We start from the raw sequence: 27,487 nt of genomic DNA on the forward strand, positions 1-27,487 counted from the left end.
GCACATAGACAGAAGTGAAATGCCAAAATTATTACGAGTAAGGTCCCTAGAATGGCGTGGAATATCAAAATCACACTGCATATAATTAGGATCGATTCCAATGCTATAACGAGCATCATCATGTAACATGTAATCAGGGTCAGATGCGGTTCTAGCATTGAAATCCCCAGCCATTATTATGCTAATATCACCAGCATTACATTGTGACAAAGAATTTACCACGTCATTTTCAAGTTTAATTATACCATCCATTACGTCATCATTCTGTAAATACCACTTTGAGCCTTCTGGAGGGACATATGCAGAAACAAGCAAAATGTCATTTTCAAAACCAAAAAATAGACTATCTAATAACAAAATCACCGCCCCCGTGGTTTCAGGAAGCATTCGTTTAACCCCTTTTAAATAACTTTTTTTAACATAAGTGACGACACCGCCACTTGCTCTTCCCCGGTTCTTAAACTTCACAGCGGGGCAATTAAATGCTACATAACCAGAAAACAAATTTACATCATCTATATCAATACACCATGTTTCAAGTAAACTAAATACATCAAAATTATTACAAAAACAATGAAAATCTGTGTCATCTTGTTTACATAATAGACCATGCACATTCCATGACATAAAAGATATTGCTGCATGTGCACCTCGTAAGTTTGAGCCTTGGCCACATTCTTAGCTATTGTGTTGGCGTAGTTGTTTAACAGCTTGGCTAGCTTCGTCATAGATGTAAACCAATCGAACACCGGATGGTTTGTATACAATTAGCTTAACATAGCATATCATAATTGGTTTTATTCACTTCACCATGTAATTGCTGCACTGCCATGAAATAAGTGTGAGTGACAGTATCATGAAGAATGCCTTTGATTGTGTCAACGCTCAAGTCAAACGAATACCATTCAGCAAGTTCTTCCCATTTCACTATGGTAAGTAAAATAAAAAGCCCACGACATTCAAATATACGCCAAAAGCTGCAAAGAACGTTGTTGATGAACACACCCCAGTTTACTTTGAACATGGAAAGTACCTTCTATTCTTTGAAAATGTGTCAGGGAAAAAAAATAACAGGAATTTGAGATGGTCATTGAGACTCTCGCCGATTCATTGTCAAGTTTTTGCTAATGGGGTCAATAATCTTCTTAGGGCCCTTTGTTGAAAGTCGTTAACAATTAACGAAGCAAACCGTGTTATTGTCGCTATTGTCCCTGCATTTATTCAAGAAATAAACTACATTCCTTTGCCTTAGGAATCGATTTGGTCGGCAATTCATGATTATGATTATGATTATAATTATGACCTACTGTAATCCTATAATCTGATCCATATTTCCTATCATCGGATTTATAAATTAGAAATAATTCACACATTGTTGACAGACAGAATACAATAAAATAGGTGTTGAGCGATTATATTGTTTTCCAGTTGGCTGGACACCCCATAATAAATATACAGTGGCTTAGGGAGTATTATCAACAATCAAGATGGCGGTGCTTTGAAGAAGAAACAGTTTATGATCCGCTCAGCTTTCTTTGGACGGTTTTACTGCGGTAGCAATGTTACTGTCATCTCTATAGAGTTCAACACTACTTCCATCGTTAACACGCCAAGTAAATATACTAGTGGTGAAGAACAATAAGGTCAGTTGGTGCTTTTGATCGATGAAAATATACGGTGAAGCATATAAATATGCAGTGGCTTAGGGAGTATTATCAACATTCAAGATGGCGGTGCTTTGAAGAAGAAACAGTTTATGATCCGCTCAGCTTTCTTTGGACGGTTTTACTGCGGTAACAATGTTACTGTCATCTCTATAGAGTTCAACACTACTTCCATCGTTAACACGCCAAGTAAATATACTAGTGGTGAAGAACAATAAGGTCAGTTGGTGCTTTTGATCGATGAAAATATACGGTGACTGTTTAAAAATTCAAACTGACGAAGCGATAGGTGATGCAAGATAATTTATTGATATTATCTCTCTCTCTCTCTCTCCCTCCCTCTCCCTCTCTCTCTCTCCCTCCCTCTCCCTCTCTCTCCCTCTCCCTCTCCCTCCCTCTCCCTCCCTCTCCCTCTCTCTCTCTCTCCCTCTCTCTCTCTCTCCCTCTCTCTCCCTCTCCCTCCCTCTCCCTCTCCCTCCCTCTCCCTCCCTCCTTCTCTCCTCCCCCTCTCTCCACTCCCCCCTCTCTCCCCTCCCCCCTCTCTCCCTATAAAGTCGCCCAATCCGCGACTAAAAAACTAACCAACAACGTCGAATATTATAAAACGTTGAGACCGAGCATTTACGGACAGAAAATTCGACAAAAACTACTCGAAGACGGTGTACTATAGTATGTCACGACTGCGGCAAACCCTCCCCGGACGTGTGATCGTGTGTTGCTAGTGATAAGCTGTTTAAAGCGATTGTTTGGTGGCACATCAACCTTTTGGTTCTCATCATCGAGAACTAATAATCACCAATTCTACTTATGTATTCAATTTCATTATTGATATACTGGGTGAAGTCTCATAGGACATTTGTTGCAGGCAGCTTTCAGTTATATACTACCAGTAGTAGATCGCATGTATGTAACGGGGTCTAAACACTTACTCTGCGACGCGATTGTGCGACTCTCCGAATGTCGATTATTGCACTCTACCCATACATACCTCTCATCTAGCACTACTTCGGCATCAAATCAGTGCCTGGAATTGCTGTAATTCTTCTGTGTTTTTTTTGGGCTTGGCCGATTTCGCTCAAACTTGGCAGGCATGTCACACCTTCACCCTAGTTAGTACCACGTTTGCTATTTCGGCAATGTAAACAATGATTCTCTTCCAAATACAAACACTCTAAATCCTGTGATCCATTTTATATATGGTATGCGCATGCACCAAACTAAATGCAGCGTTTCCCATATAGGTCTCATACCACTAATTAGAAATCCATAGACACAATGTTAGCATTTGAGTTAATTTCTCCAAGAAAAAAGATTACAAAGATCAAAATATTGAAACGACATTTATGTGATAGAATTCTGGTCAGTAAAACATGCATTGGCCAATTCAAATTCTTACAAAATGGATGCAAACAAAACACACAGATTTGTCAGTCTTTCTACCTTGAATATGCTCAGAAACAATCCAAGATGGCGGAGTAGTAAGACGTGTCATGTATGGTCCCTGCAAATGACACATTTCCCGTTCAAACTGTTCAAATTAATCCTCATGTACCAAACTTGGGCTTGACAATATTCAAGAAATATATTTACGTGGTGAAATACCAAAACAGTATACATACTGAGCATGACAAATAAGAAAAAACAAAAGAAAATAGTGTACTGATCAAGTACAAGTACTTTCGAAACATTGTTCAATGCTGTGTCTAAGTGTCTGAGTTGGAACGCTTTTGCGAAAGCGAGATTGAAACGGGATCTTGGTATCATGCCACCATAGTTGCAAACCCAAAGTAATGTACCTCTGCTACTACCTACCGTATATTGCCTATAAATTTGTTGATGCAAAAAATGTTATAGGCTAAATATTTTGGGGTTGAAGTTGCCAAATAATTAACAGATTATGCAATGGGGCTAGAACCCCAATTATACAGTTAAGTTTTAAACACAACCCAAGTCCATGTGCTGCTGATATCAGGGGGGGTGTCAACTGAGATTTACAGCTGGCAAAATGGAATCTGCCGAACCCCCCCCCCAGGCCGAAGTAACTGACCAATCCCTAACTGGCTTGAAGGAGCTTGAATGATAAACGAACAGGCAAAAATATTATTGCAGCACGCATTAATTAAATAACATAAAACCCACACTCAGTAGATAAAAAACAAATTACTCCACTGTACCATGACTGTATTTACCAAATAATTTAGTGATCTTCAGACTCTTCAGATTTAATTATCGCGAAGTGACAACAGGCATCCGTAAACATGGACCCAAACATGAGGTGTGTTACCATTTACCTCACTTAAACGAATCTTCTCCCAAGATGCAACACTGGAACATATGCAGGGCCCAAGTACGTGGTAAAAATATTGATAATATTTATTGCAATCATATTCAAATCAGGATATCAAACAAAATACAAATAAGGTAACATTCTGACAAACCAACATAATAATACAACTTTACTGACATTAATTTAACAACATATAAACAACTTTCTATTAGATGCATGTAATTTATAGAATCTGCACATTTTGGGGTCTAAAATAGCTGCCAAATAGTCAAAATTGATCTAATCACAAAACAAATTCATGTGCATATGTATATCTTCATGACATATTTGTGTACCAAATTTGAAAAGAATCCATCAAAGCATGTCTAAAATATGACCACGCACGCACGCACGCATGCATGCACACACGCACGCACGGAACCAAAAACACTACTTCCCGTTTCGGACTACCGTCCGAACAGGAACTAATAATGCCATAATCTTATAGAAATGTGAGTGAAATAATTTATAGCTTTCAAGAAGTCATCAATGAATCTTCTTCAAGAATTTGAAAAGCCTGTTATTCTGTAAAAGTATCCACATTTATTTATTTATTTAATTATTAATTCTATATACTACCCATAAGATATGAAGAACATAAATTTCAGTGACACGCAATTATAGTGCAGTCATTTGGGACAAGTCATTGTCAATGACACGTTCCTGTTCTGTTCACATTTGAGTGACATACACATTCAAATCAGATCATGTCTGAAATTGTATGATCGGTTGGGGCATGCCTGAGATATGGATCTGGAACTGTAATCGGTGAAACAAAATGGCCGCCAGTTGGCCATTTTGAACTTGATTCGAAAAACAAGATGAGGAGCATCAAGGTCCAATAAAGGTAAATGTTATGTGCCAAGTTTGAAATACGATTCCGGAACGTGCACGTGCATATGTATCATGTAATGTGTGATGTACGTGTGAAGTTTGAACTTTATCGGTCCAGGCATGTTTGAGTTACAGGTGATCACAGACGGACACACGGACAGACGCACAAAGTGTAAAACATAAGTCCCCGTTTTTGGACTACGTCCGAACGGGGACTAAAAATCAGACATGAACAAGTCATTGTTAATGACACAGTCCCCGTCCAAAATGTTGAGATCTGACATATCAATTTGATGCTGATGAAGTCATTGAGATTAGATTGAAACCATTAATAGGAGATGGATTTGTAACAAAATATGATTTAGTGCTTTTACACGAGAATTGGACATTGATTCATATTGAATCAAATTACAAAAATAATGTTCATGTTTATGTATCTATTCGTATACTGTCTTTGTACAAAATTTAAACAGAAATGTTCATTGCATTCATGGGAAAGTATCATGAAAAACAAAATGGCCACCAGTCAGCCATATTAGTTTGAATCACAGAAAAAATATGACAACTATAACCCAATATGTATGATCATCATACCAACTTTGATCCAAATTGGCCTAGTCATCTATGAGAACAGCTCCGGACATTTAAAAATTACGATTTAGCACTTTTACATGAAAATTGAGCATTGGTCGGCCATATTGAATCAAATAACAAAAATCAAAGAAAGCTTAGAAAGAACTCCCGTGTGCTGAGAGTATTAGAGACACAGTAAAAATTAATTCAAAATTACTTGTACTTGAGATATTGATGGAAAAGTTGAAAACTAATTATGCAAATCAGAAAATTAAAATGAACAGAGTGTAAAACTAATAAGGTCTGCGCAATGTAACAGACCATCTATGTACCAAGTTTCATTGAAATGTTATCAGAACCAAACAATTATGAATTATTATGCTAATTAGAGAATTTATATGAACAGATTTTAACCCAAAACTGATCATATTTGTACATTGTCCTAGAGCATCTATGTACAAAGTTTCATTGAAATGTGATGATTAGTACATGATATCAGTGTGAAAGTTGAAAATGTATTAATTATGCAAATTATGTAATTAATATGCATAAATACATACCAACAACTAATTGGATCTCTGCATAGTTTATAGATTCATTTAAAAGTGATGATTAGTACTCGAGATATCAGTGAAAAAGCTGAAAATTAAGTAATTGTGCAAATAAGTTGATTAATATGCACAATTATTTACTCCAAAACTAATCAGATCTCTGCATAGTCCTAGAGGATCTATGTACCAAGTTTCATTGAAATGTGATGATTAGTACTTGAGATATACGTGGAAATCCGAAAATTAACTAATTACGCAAATTAGGTGATTAATATGCACAAATATTTATCCCAAAACAATCGATCTCTGCATAGTCCTTGAGTAATCATGTACCATGTTTTATTTAAATGTAATGCTTACTACTTAAAATATCAAAAGCTGAAAATTAATTTATTATGCAAATTAGGTAATTAATATGTACTGATATTACCCTAAAAACTACTAGGTCTGTGCAGTGTCCTATGACATCTAGGTACCAAGTTTCATTGAAATGTGACGATTAGTAGTTGAGATATCAGTGGAAAAGCCAAAAATTTACTAATCATTATGCAAATTAGGTAATTAATATGCACAGATTTTCACCCAAAACTAATCAAAACCTGGCATTAGTTCAGAGCATTAATCCAATGAGTGGTTCTTTAGATATCAGTGGAACAGTCATGGAACAGCTAAAAATTAGCTAAGTATCATGCAAATTAGGTAATTAATATGCGCAGATTTTCACTAAAAACTAATCAAATTTGCGCATACGTTCAGAGCATCTATGTACCAACTTTCATCAAAATTCAATGAGTGTTTTTTTAGATATCAGTGGAACAGTCATGAAACAGCTAAAAATTAGCTAATTATCATTTGTGTTCTTGAGATATCAATGAACAGACGGACACACACACACACACAGACAGGGTAACTGCAAAGACTCCCATTGTGTGCTTCGCACACGGGAGTCAATAATGATGGTGTAGTTGTATCTCTTGGTATACTATGTTTGTACAAAATTTAAACAGAAACGTTCATGGCATTCAAGAGAAAGTAGCATGGGTACCATGAAAAACAAAATGGCCTCCAGTCAGCCACATTTGTTTGAATCACGAAAAAAAAATGACGTGCACCTACGTAGAACCCAATATGTATGATCACCATACCAACTTTGATCCAAATCAGCCCAGTCATCTCCGAGAAACTGCTGCGGACACGTTTAGGTATCAGAAATAGCAAATTTTACATCCAAAATGAGCACCAGTCGGCCATTTTCGCTTCGATCATAAAGTAACTTGAAGCGCATATGTAAGACATTATGTATTGTCTTCATGTAAAGTTTGAATGAAATCCGTAAATGGGTGTCCAAGATATAGCTCCAGACGTACGTACAGACGGACGGACGGAACGAACCCAAATTAATAGACTAATCAAAGAAAGCTTAGAAAGAACTCCCGGGTGCTGAGAGTATTGGATACACATTACAAATTGATTCAAAATTACTTGAACTTGAGATGTTGATGGAAACGCAGAAAACTAATTATGCAAATTAGGTAACTAACATGAACAGATTTAAGTGTAAAACTAATAAGCTCTGCACAATGTAACAAGTTTCATTGAAATGTGATTAGAACCAAAATAATATTAATTATTATGCTAATTAGAGAATTAATATGAACAGATTTTAACCCAAAATTAATCAGGCTGTGTATTGTCCTAGAGCACTTATGTACCAAGTTTTATTCAAATGTGATGATCAATACTTGAGATATCAGTATTAATTAATTATATTAATTAAGTGATTAAGAAGCATAAATATTTACCAAAAACTAATATGGTGTATAGTCCTAGGTTCATTGAAATGTGATGGGTACTCTTTAAAAGTTTCATTGAAATCCAATGAGTGGCTTTTAGACATCAGTGCAACAGCCATAGAACAGCAAAAAATTAATTAATTATGCAAATTAGGTAATTAATAGGCACAATTATTTGTCCCAAAATTAATCAGGTCTCTGCACAGTCCTAGAATATCTATGTCGCAAGTCTCATTGAAATGTGATTAGTACTTGAGATATCAGGTGAAAAGCTGAAAATTAACTAATTATGCTAATAAGGTGATTAATATGCACAAATATTTACCCAAAAACTAATTAGGTCTCTGCACAGTCCTCAAGTAACTATGTACCAAATTTCATTGAAACATGATCATTACTACTTGAAATATCAAAAGCTGAAAATTAATTAATTATGCAAATTAGGTAATTAATATGTACCGATATTACCCTAAAAACTATCAAGTCTGTGCAGTGTCATATGACATATATGTACCAAGTTTTATTGAAATGTGATGATTACTACTTAAAATATCAAAAGCTGAAAAATAATTAATTATGCAAATTAGGTAATTAATATGTACTGATATTACCTTAAAAACTATCAGGTCTGTGCAGTGTCCTATGACATCTATGTACCAAGTTTTATTGAAATGTGATGATTAGTACTTGAGATATCAGTGGAAAAGCCGAAAATTGATTAATCATTATGTAAATTAGGTAATTAATAATATTAACAGATTTTTACCCAAAAATAATCAAATCTGCGCATTAGTTCAGAGCATCCATGTGCCAAGTTTCATTGAAATCCAATGAGTGGTTCTTCAAAAATCAGTGAAACAGTCATAGAACAGCTTAAAATCAGTTAATTATCATGCAAATTAGGTAATTAATATTCATGGGTTTTTACCCAAAACAATCAAATCTGCGTATTGGTTCAGAGCATCCATGTGCCAAGTTTCATCAAAATCCAATGAGTGGTTCTTCAAATATCAGTGGAACAGTCATGGAACAGCTTGAAATCAGTTAAATATCATGCAAATTAGGTAATTAATATGCATAGATTTTTACCCAAAACTAATCAAATCTGCGCACTAGTTCAGAGCATCCATGTGCCAAGTTTCATCAAAATCCAATGAGTGGTTCTTCAGATATCAGTGGAACAGTCTTGGAACAGCTAAAAATCAGCTAATTATCATGCAAATTAGGTAATTAATATTAATAGATTTTTACCAAAACCTAACCAACTCTGCGCATCATCCCAGAGCATCTATGTACCAAGTTTCACGAAAATCTGATTAGTGGTTCTTGAGATAACGGTGGAACAAAAAAAGTGATATACATACATACATACATGCATGCATGCATGCATGCATGCATGCATGCATGCATGCATACATACATACATACATGCATGCATGCATGCATACACACACCCATACATGATATTGTATTTATTCTCGAGTTATAAAATCTGGTACTATGAAATATTTACATAACTATTGCATATTAATGGTAATACATAAGTAAACAAATAATTAATTGTTAACGAATAAGTGGTTTAAAACCAGTACAGGTAAGGACAAACTATAATTGATAATGTACAATGCAATTAAAATGAAAAATACAAATAATATATATGTAACAATGTCTCGAGCGTGATATGTAAATGATATATAAATGATTTCAAATATATATAACTTATAATACATAACGTATATAATAACAGAGTAGTAATCAATCAGTTATTTAATTTCGTTTTCAGTTCATTACTGTTCATTTTTATTTAAAATTGTGTCCACGTCTAGTGTAATGTTTTTTGAATGTAACAGAGTAGTAATCAATCAGTTATTTAATTTCGTTTTCAGTTCATTACTGTTCATTTTTATTTAAAATTGTGTCCACGTCTGGTGTAATTGGTGCTTTCTGCTCTCTGTTTTCCCCGACTTTTACATGCCTCGATATAATGTTTGTTAAGCTTCGATGTAATTCGTTGAATTCGTAATTTATTCTTACTGTTAGTTTCCATACTTTTGCGTAGACATGTTAGCGATCTAATTAGAAGTTTCAAGTCAGGGCAAAATTCAATTGACTGTTCAATAATTCGTTTCGAGTTGAAGGAGTCTTCTAGGAAATTCCTTAGTGATTCAGTTGATAATAGCCATTCATTTTTAATTGTATTTTCATCATTTGTAATGTAGGATACGTTAGATATATCAGAAGACATAGATTCTATGTCATCTCCATCGACTGAAATATCGGCAGGAACAGTGTTTTTTGTATTAAAAACTTTCGAAACGTTTTTTGTTGCCAGAAAATGCGAATGAAGAGCATGAAATGGTACTGGGTAGTGAAAACACGGTTGGCGCTCGTACCTTTGCCTTTGTTGCAACTCTAACTGGTACAATACCTTGTTTAGTCGTACGTGTATCCTCATTTGCGTCACTGGTGACAGTAAATGAACATTTAAATCCCGGCGGCATTGAGAACGAAGGGAAGGCTTCTACCATCTCTTTGTCGTTAGTTGTTCCAGTTAGTGTGAAGTTATCAGTCTCAGCAATATCTGTTTCACTAATCGGCACACCTGTTGCAGTTACCATGGGTACAGTTATGTTGTCAGTATTGGCGTTATTTTTAGTATCTTCATTAGCATTACAATCGTCTATGCACACGTCATGTCTTTTGTCTTTCCCTGGAAGTGTGGCAATCGAGTTGTTTTCAATTCCAATAGTGTTCATTTCTAGTAATTGATTTACATCGTTACATTGTGACTGGTTTTTATTTTTTTCAGTATCCACTAAATGATCCGTGGGTATTAGTATCTTGTGATTCATTTGCGTTTTCATTACTTTCCACTGCAATCTGGCTGTCAACTGTTGGAGTTTGTTTTGTTCGTGAGTTGTCTTTACAATTTTGTTTAATGTGACCTTTTTTGTTGCATTTATAACATGTAACATCATCAGTTTATGAATATATACGATAGATCTGTCCCCTATATGGCACATTGATTACGCCATCGAGTTCACCATCATTGCAGATCATAAATACTTGTCGGCGAAAAGATTTAACATGTTTCAATGTCGGTTGTTTGCAGCCCTAAAGGGATTGACCTGATAGCACTAACAGTGCGACCATAATGTGACAGTTCAGTTTTCAGTAAATCATTCCGTAGAAACGGAGGGACTCCCGATAACACAACTTTTGTTGCTGGCTGAACCAGGGGCTCCACATATACACTAGAATGCTCAATAGCAAAACCAGTAGAGCACACCTTTTCAACTGCTTTCACGGTGTCAAGAAAAACAATGACTCTGCTACTTACTCGAGCTGCAGCAATAATATTTTGTGGTGCAAGCGTGTTTGCAATTGCCTGTACATAAGCTTCAATGTCCACACCATAAAGAGATTCGCATTTGATCCCGTGATTAGGCGTTAATCCAGTAAAGGTCTCATGCCACTAATTAACCAATGCCTAGCAAGAACAATGAAATTATTTTCATATAGCAATCTCGTCATATGTTAACATTGTCGTCTATGGAAATTCAATTAGTGGTATGAGCCCTAAACAGGTTATCACCATTATCAGATGACAACATGTCGGCCGCCATATTGGAAATCAGCTGTTCGCGGACCTGAAAAGGTCCACGAGATAAAACACGACTATAATACGTCAATAAATGATCTGTAAACTACAAAAACGTACCAAAATGTTCGGTTAATGTTCACGGATATGGTAGTTCACAGATTTAAATCCAAAGGTGCAGCAAAAGCGCAAAAGAAATGATTTTTGCAGGAGCTCTTCTCAGTGACATTTATGCACATACATAGATCCTGAATAGGATATGATTTCAATAAAGGCATTACTTACATACAGACAGGGTAACTGCAAAGACTCCCTTTTGTGCTTCGCACACGGGAGTCAAAAAAGGGGCGACACAGGAGTAAAAAAATAAGAAAGACTTATCCTACCAGCCACAGCGTCGGCTGCCATGGACGTGGCAGCAAGCCAGAGCGAAAACCCGGACAAGAAAGGCAAAACTGGCAAGCTGAAGCGCACCGTTTTCATCGATCCCCACTAGTTGGAGAAAAAAATGAGTGATGAGTAGGCCAATATGGCTGCGCCTCATGGCCTCGGTCATGTGGTTCGTGGCGTGAGGAAAAATCTTGAGGTCATGGGGCTTCCCCTGACCTAGATTTATTCTCCGTCATTGGCTGAATCGCAGATTAATGCCTACAGTTCAAAATAGTCATTTTGACTGACCGGAGTCTGTGGTGGGTATTGAACGTAGTGAATTTCAGTCATTTATGTAATTTCTTTTGTTTCGTGTGTGTACTTGTGTTTTATTATATTTAATGTCTTTTGATCACAGATAATGTACCTAAATATATTATTAAGTGTCGAATAAATATACTATATTACTATTATTATCTAAGTCAAAAAATGGATACAAATCTGTATGGACAAACTAGCATCATACACATCAAAATGGCAAATGACAGTGAACACACAAAAACCTATGGTACCCAGTATTCAACAAATCAAATAGATTATTTAATACTGATATGTTCTTTTACTCGAATAAGGAATTTGTAAGACAATTTAATTAGCTTGGCCTTGCTGTAACCCATGATGGTAAATTCAAGGATGGTCTAAACAATTGTAAAATAAAGGGTCTGGCAGCCATGTTCACCTTGGCAATGTCTCAAACTTGAAATACCATTACAGCTGTCCCTGTTTGACAAATTAATTAACCAATTATGGAGTGATGAAAGCTCTATAAAATCTCCAGTTGAAGATGTGCATCTTGTCGCTTCTTACTGAACACCTCCAGAGATACCCCCAAATTAGCCATTTATAGTGAATTAGCAAGATTTCCAATTGACTGCTATATTCAAAGACAAGCTACTGGTATTAAATAGCTAACACTGACAACAAGATTTTAAAAGAAACATATCTCGTTATCAAAACACTGAACAGTAAATGGTTCATTAAAATGAAATCTATATTAAATGAAACAAATCAAATTGATCTTCATTTGACTCAGGCAGCAGCACCGTCATAACTCTATTACATAATTGGGTCACTAATAATAATGTATAATTGTAATAGTTTAATTTATCATTTTAATTCAAGTATTTCACTTAAACACGGTTACTAGAACTACGGTAGTACTCGTGACTTAAAGTACTTAACAATTTTTCCCCACTATTGTAGTTCAGTCTTATAGTTTCTTAATGTTTGTATTGTATTTTTTTTTGTCATGTATCGATTTTCATCCATTCCAACGGATGTTAAGTGATAAAAGATTACTATTGACCTAGGTCAACTTCAACTTCAACTTCAACAAAAAAATCAATTACGCACTTTCAGTCATTCACAAACAGGCACCTTAGTCTTTGGTCGGTTTTAGTCTGTGATTGAGAAATTTCAGGATTTTAAGTTTTAGAACTGCCACTTTTGACATTAGGATGTTCGTCTTTGATTTACCACATTTGTGCTTTCGGCAATGTAAACACTCTAAATCATGTGATTCATTTTGTATATGGTATGCGCATGCACCTAACTAAATGCAGCGTCTCCCATATAGGTCTCATACCACTAATTAGAACTCCATAGACGACAATGTTAGCGTTTGAGTGAATTTCTCCAAGAAAAAGGGTTACAAAGATCAAAATATTGTTTTTAATTTTTTGAAACGACATGTATGTAATAAAATTCTGGTCAGGAAAACATGTATTGGCCAGCTCAAACTCAAACAAAATGGATGCAATTCAATAGTCTCAGAAACGCAGCCAGTATGGAAGTGCTGATTGATAGTTGCCCAGATCCTCAGATACTTGTCAAACAAAGCTACACACACAAGTCTAACAGCTGACGTAATTAGAGTACACCCTCACACATCACGTTTTAGATAAAATGCAGTGAAAGAAACCCTATTGGCTAAGAACAACCATAAGATTTCAACGCTACGAACGCTGATAGGCAAATTGGTGGCGCATGAGACCATTATTGTTATCGTAATATGTTGTAATCCGTGTACCGCTAAGTTGAATTGCAAAGTCGATAGATCCTGAAAAACAAACATAGGTAAAAATTCTAAACATAATTTCATTCTGTAACTTACACTATTATTTGGATAACTTGATATAAATTCAGAAAATCCCCCCCCCAAAAAAAATCTTAAAATTAGCCACGAACGTGAGTCACTACATTAAACATATTTTATCCCATTGAGTGTTCTGGGTTATATCACAGCAAGGACGTGTTAGTACGACCAAGATCAATGTAAACCCGGTACTCTGTATTTGTTCATTGTAACATATAAAAATAGTGTTAAAATCATTTTGTTGCATGGACCCATTTAGCCACCAGTAGAAAGCGCAACGAATGGCAGCCACCAGGTATAAGCCAAGAATAATCAACAGAAGTTAGCATTTCGATGTTTAACATTCATGCGCGAGTGTTACGATCCAAACCATATTTAATCAGGAATGCCTTGCAATTAAGCACAAACAAGACAATAACTCAAAAAAGGAACGCACATATGCAATAAACGCTGAAAATTAATGTTAAGCCTACAACACTCATCACACAAGAAATCGTCCATCTTATTCCTGAGTCAACACATCACAACCAAATTAAGCTTAGTGTACTAAAACTAGTACAAATTCTTGGGAAATTTAACGAAAAGAAATCAAATAGTACGGCCTGTATTGTATTTTTGTTTGCACTCCAACTCAGATAAGAGCATAGTCAATTTTGAATAAATCAATAATAAACATACTGATGTACATTTAATGTACAGTACTAGTATTAACACCCACCCCCACCCCCGTAACAATTTTCTGTCTCTATCCCCTTTAAAACCTTCATTCAGCATACTGTGAATCACTACAGTTTCACTGCTTGGAATTACATGATTTGAAAGTCACTGACAGACCGTATATACAATGAAGAAATGTTTACTGCTACACAATTCTATATAACTTGTGGAAAATTGTGAAAATTTTTGCAAAATTAAAGCAATTTACAGTACATGTACATTATTCATTTGTAAACAAGGTTACAAAATCTCATACTGCCATGAAAACGAGTAGTAAAGAATTTAAAAACATTTATTTCATTATTTTCTCTAGCAATGTCCAAGTAGACCTTTTTTCAAACTCCATACATACTGTGCTTCCACCGCAGAAAACCCCAGTGTATATGCCATGTACTTTCAAACCAATACCATAGAGGGCAGCATACAATAACTGGCAACCAATATATGGTCAGCTGAATAGCGTGCTCTCTTGCAGTGACACAACTAGTTGTACTAATTCACTAGCGAATCATTGACAGAACAGAAAATCATACATTAATATGGCGATCTTTAAATATATCTTACTAGTTATGGAATTTGTATACATGTATAGTTAAATGAAATTCACATTTTATAAACAAAATACAAAATGAAGAGGGTCAGTGGCCACAACATTTTCACAAGTTACCTATATTGAAGACAGAACTTCTCAGTAGTCAACAAGCTGACTAATCTCGATTTTACACAAATTATTTGTGTTAGAAGGCACACTGCAGATGAAGCAAGATATGGATTGGAATCAATTCTAATACATTTATGAGAAATACATTTATGAACTAACATCTAGGAATCTTTCACATCAACAATACTGATCCAATCCTCAATATATTTACACCAGTCACGTTATTAAATTAACACTTTTATTTATTTTTCTAATAATAGACTACAACCAAAATAGAAAACATGGACAAATCATACGGACAGCCAATTGAGGAGTCAAGTGCTGGTTCTCTCAAGGACTACTATATGTCCCAGTACGAGCAAGCTAGGAGTGCAGTAAAGATTCCACCACAGGTGATACAGGTATGGTATCATAAACACATACCTGTTGAATACACATCGTTTGAGTCAATTTATGAACAATATGTAATACCAAAGGTAGATTAAAAATACAAGAGCAGGCAATGGCATGATGCTACATGCACTGTAGATCTCACTGATAAGAAATCATTAGATAAACAAACTCCTAGAAATACTAGGTTGCTCAATCTAGTGTTGCTACAAAGTCACAAGTCTGATTGGTTCCTTATCCTTATTGAAAAATTCCAAGATTTACAATTAAAAAACTTTGCATGGAAGAGTGGGATAGTGATCAAATACCACTGCAAATGGTGTAAAAGCCTTAACTCGCCATCAAACTTTATTAATACATATGAATTCACCATTGCTGCTTTATGTAACAGTTAAAAGACTATTATTAAGACTATGCAATATTAAACAATTTTACCACAGTTTCTTTTTTCTCTCAGTGTCTTGATTGCAAATAATTTTTTCAACAAATCTTTCGGCCACCCTCATAATACTGACGTAAGAATACATGAAAATTGTTTCTGTACTTTTCCTTTTCATATTAGGCATGTATGGATATGTATGGTAATGGTCAAGGTGCAAATACTGGCTCTTCTGCTTTAGATGATGACTCTCATGTCAACCCTCAGCAGATGTAGACGACAGCACACTGCAAAGGATGAAGACAAAGCAATGAACCATGTCTGATCACAGGGCTCGAAATTAGCGGTGGTCTTGCGTCCAAAGACCACCCAATTCTCGTTTTGGACCACGAAATTTAATTCTCAGTGGTCCATTTGGACCACCACTTTGACATTCGCAAAATAAATCATTTGTTTTCGATCACAGTTTCCGGGAATAAAAAACACAACTAAAATAGACTTGTTAACACGGTTTCACATTCTCCGGTGACAACGCGTATTCAAGACTGCAGACACAGTGCGTCAGCCATGAAACTGACACATTTAAATATTTAATCTTATGCAGTGACGATTCACGATGTATTTAAATATATAATGAGATGCAGTGACGTTATGTTTTATGATTCGCTGAAACAGTTTCATGAGAACCGAAGGATGGTGGCCTAGCAACCACAGCACACCATTGAATCAACTGAACTTGAAACAAAAACATATGCTAATGGCCATGTGGTTGTTGATCAGGATAAAGACGAAGCATGTATTTGTGATCGTCTGCTCGTTTCTTTGACATTTACATTTGTTATTATGAGTGGGTTATTCAAGTTCGGTTTTACTAGAGCTGGGACAGCATCCAGACAAGACCAACAGGATCGTACTGAACAAGGTGTCGAATCAGATATCAGCTCAGAGGCAAATGATCGTGATCTTGACGCTGTAAGTGAAACTCAAACCACTAGTGAAATTCTACTTACCGGGGATGCGTCAGCATGACCATTGGTGTTATAATCTTTCATTAGCTTCTTGTTTTGCTACATTTCCTTTGTATTCAGTTGTTAAAAACTAACTGAGGGTGCTACATTTTCCTGAAAATATCGAATCATGCTTTTTTCATTCTATGCTTCTATCATCTGACACACATTTGTGTTCCACGTTTTATGCTGTGTATTATAAACTTATGTATATGCCACATTACTCCAGAGTATTGGATTCATCTGTCATTTCTTTTGTTTAAATATCGGATATATGAGCTTTTCTACTTTATATCCTGCAATAAATATTTAATAATAATAATGAGGTTTGCTAAGTTGGTTACGTCATTGAGTATTGTCAAAGCAGCACCTGAATATAAGAGACCGGAAAGAGTTCCATTTGTAAACACCCACCACATCTAACCCTAACAATCACTGCAGCCCAATTCAATGGTATACGCCCGCTCTAGATAACTATAGGGCGCATAGGAGGGGCAGATACAATTAAATTGGGGAGAACTAGTGGGTAGGAGGTGGAGTTGGAGTTACGCTTAGTAGTTGAGGTTCAAAGGAAACTACTGCTACTACTATTTCCGCTAATAAACAGATTGTACAAATTATCAGTGTCCTCCACAAACCAAAATAACTGGTGTGTAACCTAATTACCCTAAATTTGCATATTGCATGCAATATTCTAGCATTTATATTTGCGAACTTTTTTTTTTTCATTGAAATGAAACACAAACAAATTGATATTATAATTTGCTGCATTCATGGAAGTCAATATTATATGCAATACTCATTCTAAGCTGATGGTGTATACATTCTCAAAATATTCTGCGTTCATGAAATGCAATGTTATTTTAGTACGAAGAGCAAGTACAAAACATAGTTTCCGTTATAATGTTGAGGGACTGTATGTAGTATTTTATATTTTCACAGTCCCTCTACAGAGGCGGCGGCACAAAATTTTGCATGGGGGGGGGATCTGCTTACAAACCTCACGTGACCTTACTAGGGGGTCCGGGGGCCTCAGACACAGGGTTTCAGCTAGATTTTGTTGAGAGGGCGACCGCCCCTCTGCGTCCCTCCCACTGCTTTGTGATAGAGAGACTGCGGTATTTTGAGAAAAAAAATTAGTGCATGTTTGGTTTCCTAACTTGAGATTATTATAGTGCACGCCGATCGGCCAGAAACGATTTGGGGGGGGGGTGCGGATGATTAAATTTTGTGATATATTACATTTCATTACCAAACTGTTTCTATCGTTTGTAATATTTTGAGCAAGAATAAGGCACTGTACCGGGACATAGTCGTTCCGCCCGTATTAAATTCAGCAACCAATTACACGAATAGATTGTCAGGCCCCAGTGGTTAATATTAGAGCATTTAAGTACCCTCCCCCCTTTTTAAGATATTCAATTCCACAGTGCATTGTATTTTTCGTCAAGAACAGAATAACGATTTTATCTCATATTGTTTGGTTGGCTATATGTTGTTTGTCAGAAAATGAACGATAACACAATAAATGTGAGACAACATACCGTGGATTGTCAACTTTTACAAACTGGCCGCCATTTCCCGCAATGCATTCTGGGACACAACGTCACTCCAAATACCGCGTTTCAAGCACTTCACCACAACGTCTCCTGATATAGGCATTTGTAACGCACCTACGTGTCAATATCTCGCAATTACTGTTTTTAAGCACTTGACTACAAATTATGTTTACGTGACTACACTTTCATACGTAGGCCTGAAAACAAAACTGAAGAAGAAAGTACCGGTAAGAGTGATTCACGTTCAGAAAATAACGTAGAAGATGAACAGTATTTTATAATTAACATGTCCCCTTTATGAAAAAAATGAGATTTATTTGACGAAACAACGAAATACGTCACATATTTTGCTAATCTAAACAATCAATTAAAATTCAGAATGATAATGAAAAACGATAACACTGTTTTTTTTTTGTTTTTTTTTTTTAAATGGCTAACTTCATAAAAAAAATTATGTTATTGGGACAGCAACACCTCGGAATTTGAGTTCCTCTAAACTCCGAATCCTTTAGACATTGTTATTTGTTATTCACGCCATATGAGGTTAGATTAGTCATTTTTGATTAGCCAGTGTCTTTTGTATGTAGTTTGTTTTGTATTAGTTTTCTTGTAAGTTCTGGATTTTCGTTGTCCTTGTTACGTATAACCAATTTAAGGATGTAGTAGAGTTTTCCCGGAAGTAAAATATATATATTAATTATATTCACAGAAGAGTCGTTCTAAACTATTTCAGCCTATATATTTTAAGAAAACCCAGATTTTACCCTAAATAAAAATCAATGTTATATCAGGTGCAATCCTCGGTTAGTCACGTGATCGGCAAGTAAATAAATCCATTAATGAGACTTAGAATCAGTATTTTGAAGAAATTAAAAGGACTATTCAAAATGTGTTCATCGTAAATTGCAGAATAAAACACTAGAAACATATACTATTAGGTCAAACCAGTTTTGTGTAACTTTCCTGGTTTGTTGAACAGGTCTAAGATTGTGTTTTACTAGACAGGGGTGTCCGTTTTTACACTCGGACAGTAACATCTCTAGAATGCATAACATTTATAAAAGAATCCTGGGGACTTGTTGTTCATTTATACCGCAATCACCGAAAAAAAGTAAAGAAAGAGAGAGAAATTGTAGAAAATAAAGAAAGATCATGAGAACACCAAGAGAAAATCAGTAAGTTATAGTATCCCATCAAAATGACTTTCGCGTTATAATGTCACACTATGATTCTAAAAACAAAACATCGCTGAAATTCACAGATTACATGAATTAATATTATTATTCTATCTATGCGTTTACCATAGAGCTAAACTCAGTACAATCATACAACATGTTTATAAAATACAAAAACACTCACAATACTACGTAATGATTGTTATCCGTGGAGTTTCGGATCACTTATTTTTGAGGTCACGAAAAACTCTTACAGTGAACTAGTATATTAATTTTGTCGGACAGTTAAGTAAGCACGTCTTAGACTAGTAAAACCAGTGAAGTTTTCCCCAATATGGTTGATGCATGGCTGAGTGCACCATGTGCCTAAATATGTAGATGAATTTATAGTAGGCTAAAATGATGATTGGCAATTAGGACGGCATTTACCACCGCAACGTTCCACCAAGCCAGGACGGCAACGACATCTTTACCAAACATATACACACATAATAGTTATTAATGAAGTTAAATACATGTACGAGTAATATATCATATCAAATCAAGTAATACATAATCATTTCGAAAGAATAATTAGTTGATTTGTTTAAGATGATGGGAATAAAAGTATTTAAGATAGAAAGTGACAGCAAATATAAACACTCACACGATTCAGGAAGGATTAATTTTGTTTGTTAGCATTATGTTGGTATTGTATCAGGGGGAAATTCTCCTTTCTCTCGGGGTTCTCCACACGTGTCAGGGGGGAATCTCGTCTCGTCTCTCTATCGCGTCCCCTTGAGGTACGGGATCGGGAAAGTCACTTTAACTTTACAGTCAAATAAGACACACACAACGAAATACGTTTCAGCTCTCGTCTTAGTCGGTCAATCGAGCACTCTATAAGACACAGCGCCCTGGGGAAAAAATCCCCAAGACTCTCGCAAGGCTGACCCAAGACTAGCCCAAGACTGGACTGCCTCAAGGCTCGCCCCTGGACTCTCTCGGACTCTCGACTGCCCAGGACTGCTCTCTCTCTCTACTGCGTCTATCGTGGAGTATTCGCCAAGACCAACTCAAACTCTCTTTATTCATTTTCAAAACTCTAACCAATTACAAAACAGTAAAAGACTCTAGGGCGTAACCTTCAATCATAAAGCCAATCACACTAAGTACTGAATACGTCATATCTTTTGATTAATCGTTCACTACATTAATAACTACAGATGTCAGAATAGCGACGGTATCTTGTAATTAGTTCCAAATCACTGAGCCAAGTTCCGTCCAAAACTTCAAATAAACCTAAACGATGACAGGCATAACACAGCAATTCAGCTAATAATCAACTAATTAAGTCGGTTAACAGATACGCAAAAACAAATTCATGACACATCCCTTCACCCAAACTGAGATATGCCTCTCGGCATTGCACGTTCACAAATCAAAGATACCGTCAGCCACTCATCGTCATACGGGTTAAATACAATACTAATAATAAAAGGATAAATCAAAAAGAGTAAAACACACTAATTAAGTACAATGATTATAAAGTCTAAATACAATGGTTATAAAGTCTCAAATATCAACGGTTATAAATCAAAAAACAAGGGAAAGGCTACCAATCGACTCACTTTTCTCAAACAGTTCGCTGAGGGTAACCCTTCGCTGCACTGTCTCTATTACTAAGGTTACAAACTCTATATCAAAAGGTCAAAAAAAACTAAGGCGTGGCGGTGTAACCAAGCGATCAGCCAATCGCTGCAGTCGACAGCATGATCACGTGATTACCAGGGATGCGTCTCTCGGTTAAAGCATTGCAAAGCGGTAACTAATAAAGAATGAATAAAAAGCTATTAATCAAACTCCTGTCATATACGCTTATAAACTTCAACTGAACTCAAAAGTCGTTTATCTAAACAAAAGTCATACGGCGTGGAAACAGAATGCAAAGACAAATTCGCTTTCATAACACATTACTTCTCTGGCAAAAAGACGGGAAAAAGACTAAAACGATAGAAACTACTGAGTTACATATAATCCTGTCAATCATGAACAAAAGCTTGCGATATCAAACAATACGTATATAAGCGCACCAAACTCTCACCTCAAAAAGACATTAAAAAACGTTACAAAGGTGCTATCAACTCAAAAAAGCGTCAGAAGTATTCCGGAAACAACACATAAACAAAAACAACTCTTAAAACGTCGGTATCTCTGTACTCGACAAATCTCAAAACTCTTAAAAAAAACACGTGGGGGCATCATTCCTCCCATCATATTCCGTACTCATAAACTCATAAAAACTCCATAAAAACATCACAAAACTCATAACACTGTGTTGCAAATACTTGTCCACTGAGGCGCGCTTAAATCGTTATAAAGGACCTCGAACGTCACTAAATATCATTTCAAAACAAAAATCTGGGCGCTTACATACATACAATTCAACATCACAAAAAGAAAACGGTAAAAACAATAGAAAAAAACAGCAATACATTACATTACTGAGCAATAGGGTTAGGAATGTGAAAAGAGTTCAACGTCCTGAGTTACACATTGTCAGTTACAGTGTCCAACGAGCGGTTCTCTAAGCAAATAGCTAAAGTCAAAGTCTATAAGCGTCTCCTCTTGTCATCGCGTTAGCCGGGTCGTTCTTTCATCTTCTTGTCTTTAATGTCGCTCAATTCTTAATTATACAGTCCTATCCGGTACTGGTCCTTCCGAAGGGGTTCTGAAATCTTCATCTCGTCAGCGTTGTACCTCGGTGTCGTTCGGGTGAAGTCGTTAGTCGTCAAACGCAGTTTCCGAGTCGTCTCTGCAATCGAGCCGTTAGTTCGGTTCACAAGAAAGACACCTCTTCGCCATTCACTTCTCTTCACAGAATGTCAATGTGTGTTAAACACCTGCCCGGGATCTCCACTCACGTATCAGGGGGAAATTCTCCTTTCTCTCGGGGTTCTCCACACGTGTCAGGGGGGAATCTCGTCTCGTCTCTCTATCGCGTCCCCTTGAGGTACGGGATCGGGAAAGTCACTTTAACTTTACAGTCAAATAAGACACACACAACGAAATACGTTTCAGCTCTCGTCTTAGTCGGTCAATCGAGCACTCTATAAGACACAGCGCCCTGGGGAAAAAATCCCCAAGACTCTCGCAAGGCTGACCCAAGACTAGCCCAAGACTGGACTGCCTCAAGGCTCGCCCCTGGACTCTCTCGGACTCTCGACTGCCCAGGACTGCTCTCTCTCTCTACTGCGTCTATCGTGGAGTATTCGCCAAGACCAACTCAAACTCTCTTTATTCATTTTCAAAACTCTAACCAATTACAAAACAGTAAAATACTCTAGGGCGTAACCTTCAATCATAAAGCCAATCACACTAAGTACTGAATACGTCATATCTTTTGATTAATCGTTCACTACATTAATAACTACAGATGTCAGAATAGCGACGGTATCTTGTAATTAGTTCCAAATCACTGAGCCAAGTTCCGTCCAAAACTTCAAATAAACCTAAACGATGACAGGCATAACACAGCAATTCAGCTAATAATCAACTAATTAAGTCGGTTAACAGATACGCAAAAACAAATTCATGACAATTGCGTGCGGAATATATTATTGGTACTCCACAAAAAAGTGTGATTCAGCGTGTGGCATTGGGTTAAAGGGTAGTTATCTTTTTGAAGGATGTGTTGGCACTGAGAAGGGCCGTTCGGTTTATGTATGCTACGATCTATGCATACGATTTACTTGCTGCTGGTTTACTTGGTGACGGCTTTGGTGCCTTCACTGACGAGATGCTTGCACTTCCCTATTTATAAAGTGAACAACATGCAAATGAGGGATTCGACAAGCGAATCGGAAAACGTAACCAACGCAAGCGAAAACTTGAATACAACTTTGAAGTTTACTGTAAATCCATTAATTATTCACTGGGTCAAATCCGCTAATTTAAAATTAAATCTACGTGAACATGTAAAATAAAAAAAAAATCAATGATAAAATTAAATGGCAGTGAAAAAAAATGGTTTTATAGTTCTTAAATGCTTATAATACCTATCTATTTTCGACAGGGTTAATGAAAATGTCAAGGACGCTGAACGCCAGTGGACGATTTCAAGTTTATCAGCCTCGATAGTGATTGGTTGAGATGATTATCAGCCAGAATCCGGACGGCCGAAATACTACGAGTAAACCGCCAAATAAAGTAGTTTTCATTCTCATCGAGTATTCATCATGTCCGGTCGTGGTAAAAAGGAGGCAAAGCAAAGGGAAATTTCATCGCTCAAAGTGGTGTACTGCCTTACATCCAGGCTGTACTTCTACCCAAAAAAACCACGCCAAATCCAAGTAAATTGTATGCCTAGCATACACAAATCAAACTGGCCTTTTAAGGCCACCACATCCTCCAAAAAGAGAACTACCGTAAACATATATTGTGAAATTTGAAGATTGTATTTTTTTCATCATTTGTCACACAACTTTTGACCACCTGTCGTCTATTATTAGTATTACTCAAATATTTTCAAAAAAAACGAAATATTGTCGCGTTTGAATCATGTCGGTGAGGGCGCAATTACTTGCGGACTAGTACATCATCTCATAGCATACTGGAAGAGCCAAACTGCAAATTAATAGTCGTGTGATCAGTAACATTCAACTCTAGCTCAAACTCGATTTATGGCAAACATTTAAAATCGAAATCCGAAATTAGGGTATAAGTAGTGTGAGCAAACAGACAGTAATTCGAAAAGTCTCTTCGTATAGAAACCTATAAACAGATATGCAATGCATCATAAGGGGTCTGTAAATTATGTTTACAGTGGACAAGGGACCCTTTTGACATTTACAAATGTGCTTTTTTGACATTTTAAAATTTTCATTTTTTTTGTTGAAGTCAAAATAAATTGTGTATGCTTAGCATACACAAACAGAGAACTACCGTTATGGTAAAACTAAATATTACGACGCTACTTCAAATCACTCTAGAACGCACGTCCCACTGGTCGTGCTTTCGCTTGCTTTGCGCATGCGTTATGTACATACCGTGTAGAATTGTTATTTAAAATAGATACATCTTCTGAAAAACGCGGCATCCTCCCAAATATACATTCATAAAAACAATTACATTTTAGACTGTTCCACATTGCTTTTATTGCATGCATACTTAGCAATGTCTATGAGCAAAATTATTATCGAATGTCCAATAAAATGATACACCTCCTAACAGACTGTTAGAGGGTCGTAACCTGCGCATGCGCAGGTGACGACTCTCCCGCTTTAAGTTTAGTTCTTCACTCCAGGTGACGTTCTGTGGCACAAACAAGTCGGGCGGAAGTCAAACGAACCGCTTAATATGTGTACAGTCACGTACTTTTACGGGCATTTCCAAAATGTCACAAAAACCGTAACAGCGGATTGGTACTTACGACGTGACGGTGATTTGTTTTTTCTGAATAACATCAAGGTATCATCAGCCTACACATGACAGCATGTTGGGGAATGGTCAATTTCTTTAACCGGGGGTGTAAGTGTAAATCTGCGGAGAGGTGTAACATTATTTTGACGAAGCGATAACTCGACTGGTTTCTAATATTTCGAGATAAAAAAAAAACACTTTTACGCATACTCCAATTATATAACTTGCTTATTTCAAACATCGGTGTATACACACCACTACAAGACACATGATTCGACTTTTTCTAAGGTATTCAGAGGTAAGTGTACAACATATAAGTTTATTGAAAGATAAAATAATTTATTAGAAATGGTAAACTAGTAACATCAATCATAACATCTCAAAATTGACATACTTGATATTATCATATTAATGACGTCATTAGCTGGTTTCCCTGGTGATACGAAAAATAGACATAAACAAACAAACAAACAAACAGTTATGACAGCAATTTGATTCACGTGATATAGGTAGAAGTTTTCACGAATGAGAGGTGAGACGGTGGCCGAATTGATCACACATACACTCGTGGACAAGGATTATTTTACCTTGTCCGAATTTCAAGATTCACTGACTGAGAAATAGTTCATGAGAACATTTTGGGGAAGAAACATGAAAAATTAGAAAATAATCCACACTGGAGACCCCCCCCCCCCAAATAACAAAATATAATTCTGCACAGTATAATTATCATATAAGTCGCGCCCTCTGGCGACGACGTTTCTCATGACGTTCTTAAGACACATAAGTCTGCACACTCCTTTCGTTGTTCTATCTGTGCGTGTATGTGCGTCTGTTTGTTGTCCTTTCATGGTTTCTGATCCACCAGCACCATTAACATTTTGTCGATGGGGGAGTTTTAATTGGGGTTATCACCGGTATTCCATTTTCTTTCTTCTTCGGCTGCGGTATATAACTTAGTGGGAATAACTCCCCGCCAATGAAGGGTGGTCCAATGTCACCTGTACCACTGCTTCGCGCAGACAACATCGTCTTTGGTTCTGTCGTCATTGATGTTGGATTTAAACCACTCCCTTCTCCCGGTATCTTGTTAACTTTGAACCTGTTTGTAAACGAGTAAAGATGATGTTTTCATATAAACAGATCAATATATATATATTTGTTTTCAAACATAAGTCGGATGCACGACAGGTATTTGCCTATTAAAGCAGGGGAGTAATCACCTGCGCATGCGCCAGGCGGCCATAGCGTGTCATCGTCAAACAAACGTCTACAAAGAGCCTTTGCGTTCTTAGCGTGTGTTGTTATCATCGCTTGGGACTCAATTTGTAGTGAATATACATAAATATACCTATAGATAATAAAATATTAATCCAATTTATTTTTTTCACAATTACATTTTGTTTAATTACGGGTTAGAATGCATATGTATTACTTCAGTACTTTTATTGGTCATCGAACCCGGACATGATTCTCACTGGTTTTCCCGCAATACCAATAATTAAATTTACATACACTATTTCTAGTTTATGTTTTCATATACATGTACATTAGTCTGAAAAACAAAATTAAATGACTTTTGACGTCAAATTTATGAAGACTAAACTAGGAGGCGCATTTAAAGATGTTAAAAAAACGACCAAACCAAAGTTAGCTAAACAAAAATAAGGTAGTTGGGAGTGCATTGACTGCATTACGTGTGTATTTGCCTATTGCTGTGCTTCTCTTCTCAGGCGTGGCTTTCGGACCGACGCCTGGAGGCCAAGCCATGCACTATTTGCCCGTATGCCAGTACGATGCCTACATCATGATCCTCTCACCACAGGAGTTTTTGCTCATTGACTCTACACTCTTCAAGCCCCAGACACATTTTCAAATGTTTGACAGTAAGATGTGCATCAACTACGTGGATACGACAATGTATGTAACAATGTAATTACTACTTACATGTTATCCATTGCTACAGTAGCTGAATTGAGAACCGTACGCTGAGTTCAAACTACACTTTAACTATGTCTTTACCGTGAATGCCGTGGGTTGGAATGGTCGAACTATGATGTAGCATACTAGTATATGCACTGCCGTGCTGAATTTCCGCGTTGACCTGACCTGGTTGACACGTGACACGTTGTGAAAGTTTCTCCGTCGAAGTTTGGAAATCCCCAATTACATAATCAGATAAACGTTGTGTATGTTGTTATGACAATTGACATGAAGGCGTTACTGTTCGCCAGTGATAGAAGATAATACTACCGTCGTCAATCCATGGCGAAAAGATGGTGACATCATGGGAAAACCCACAGGGTCTTGTCAATTCACGGCTTAATTGACGG

At 36.6% G+C, this 27,487-nt stretch overlaps 2 long non-coding RNA genes across 2 annotated transcripts; one reads left to right on the forward strand and one right to left on the reverse strand.

Moving 5' to 3' along the window:
* Nucleotides 1-1,722: 1,722 nt before the first annotated feature.
* LOC146739356 (uncharacterized) lies at nt 1,723-17,342 on the forward strand. The gene is made up of 3 exons (XR_014930158.1): nt 1,723-1,883; nt 15,505-15,645; nt 16,197-17,342. It is a non-coding gene; the product is annotated as an uncharacterized LOC146739356 (long non-coding RNA).
* An 8,518-nt stretch (nt 17,343-25,860) lies between these two features.
* LOC146739357 (uncharacterized) lies at nt 25,861-27,253 on the reverse strand. The gene is made up of 2 exons (XR_014930159.1): nt 27,102-27,253; nt 25,861-26,256 (listed from the first exon to the last, which is right to left on the reverse strand). It is a non-coding gene; the product is annotated as an uncharacterized LOC146739357 (long non-coding RNA).
* Between the last annotated feature and the right edge of the window lie 234 nt (nt 27,254-27,487).

Source organism: Saccoglossus kowalevskii, chromosome 8, assembly GCF_978046115.1.
Source record: "Saccoglossus kowalevskii chromosome 8, keSacKowa6.1, whole genome shotgun sequence".
Classification (NCBI taxonomy): Eukaryota; Metazoa; Hemichordata; class Enteropneusta; family Harrimaniidae; genus Saccoglossus; species Saccoglossus kowalevskii.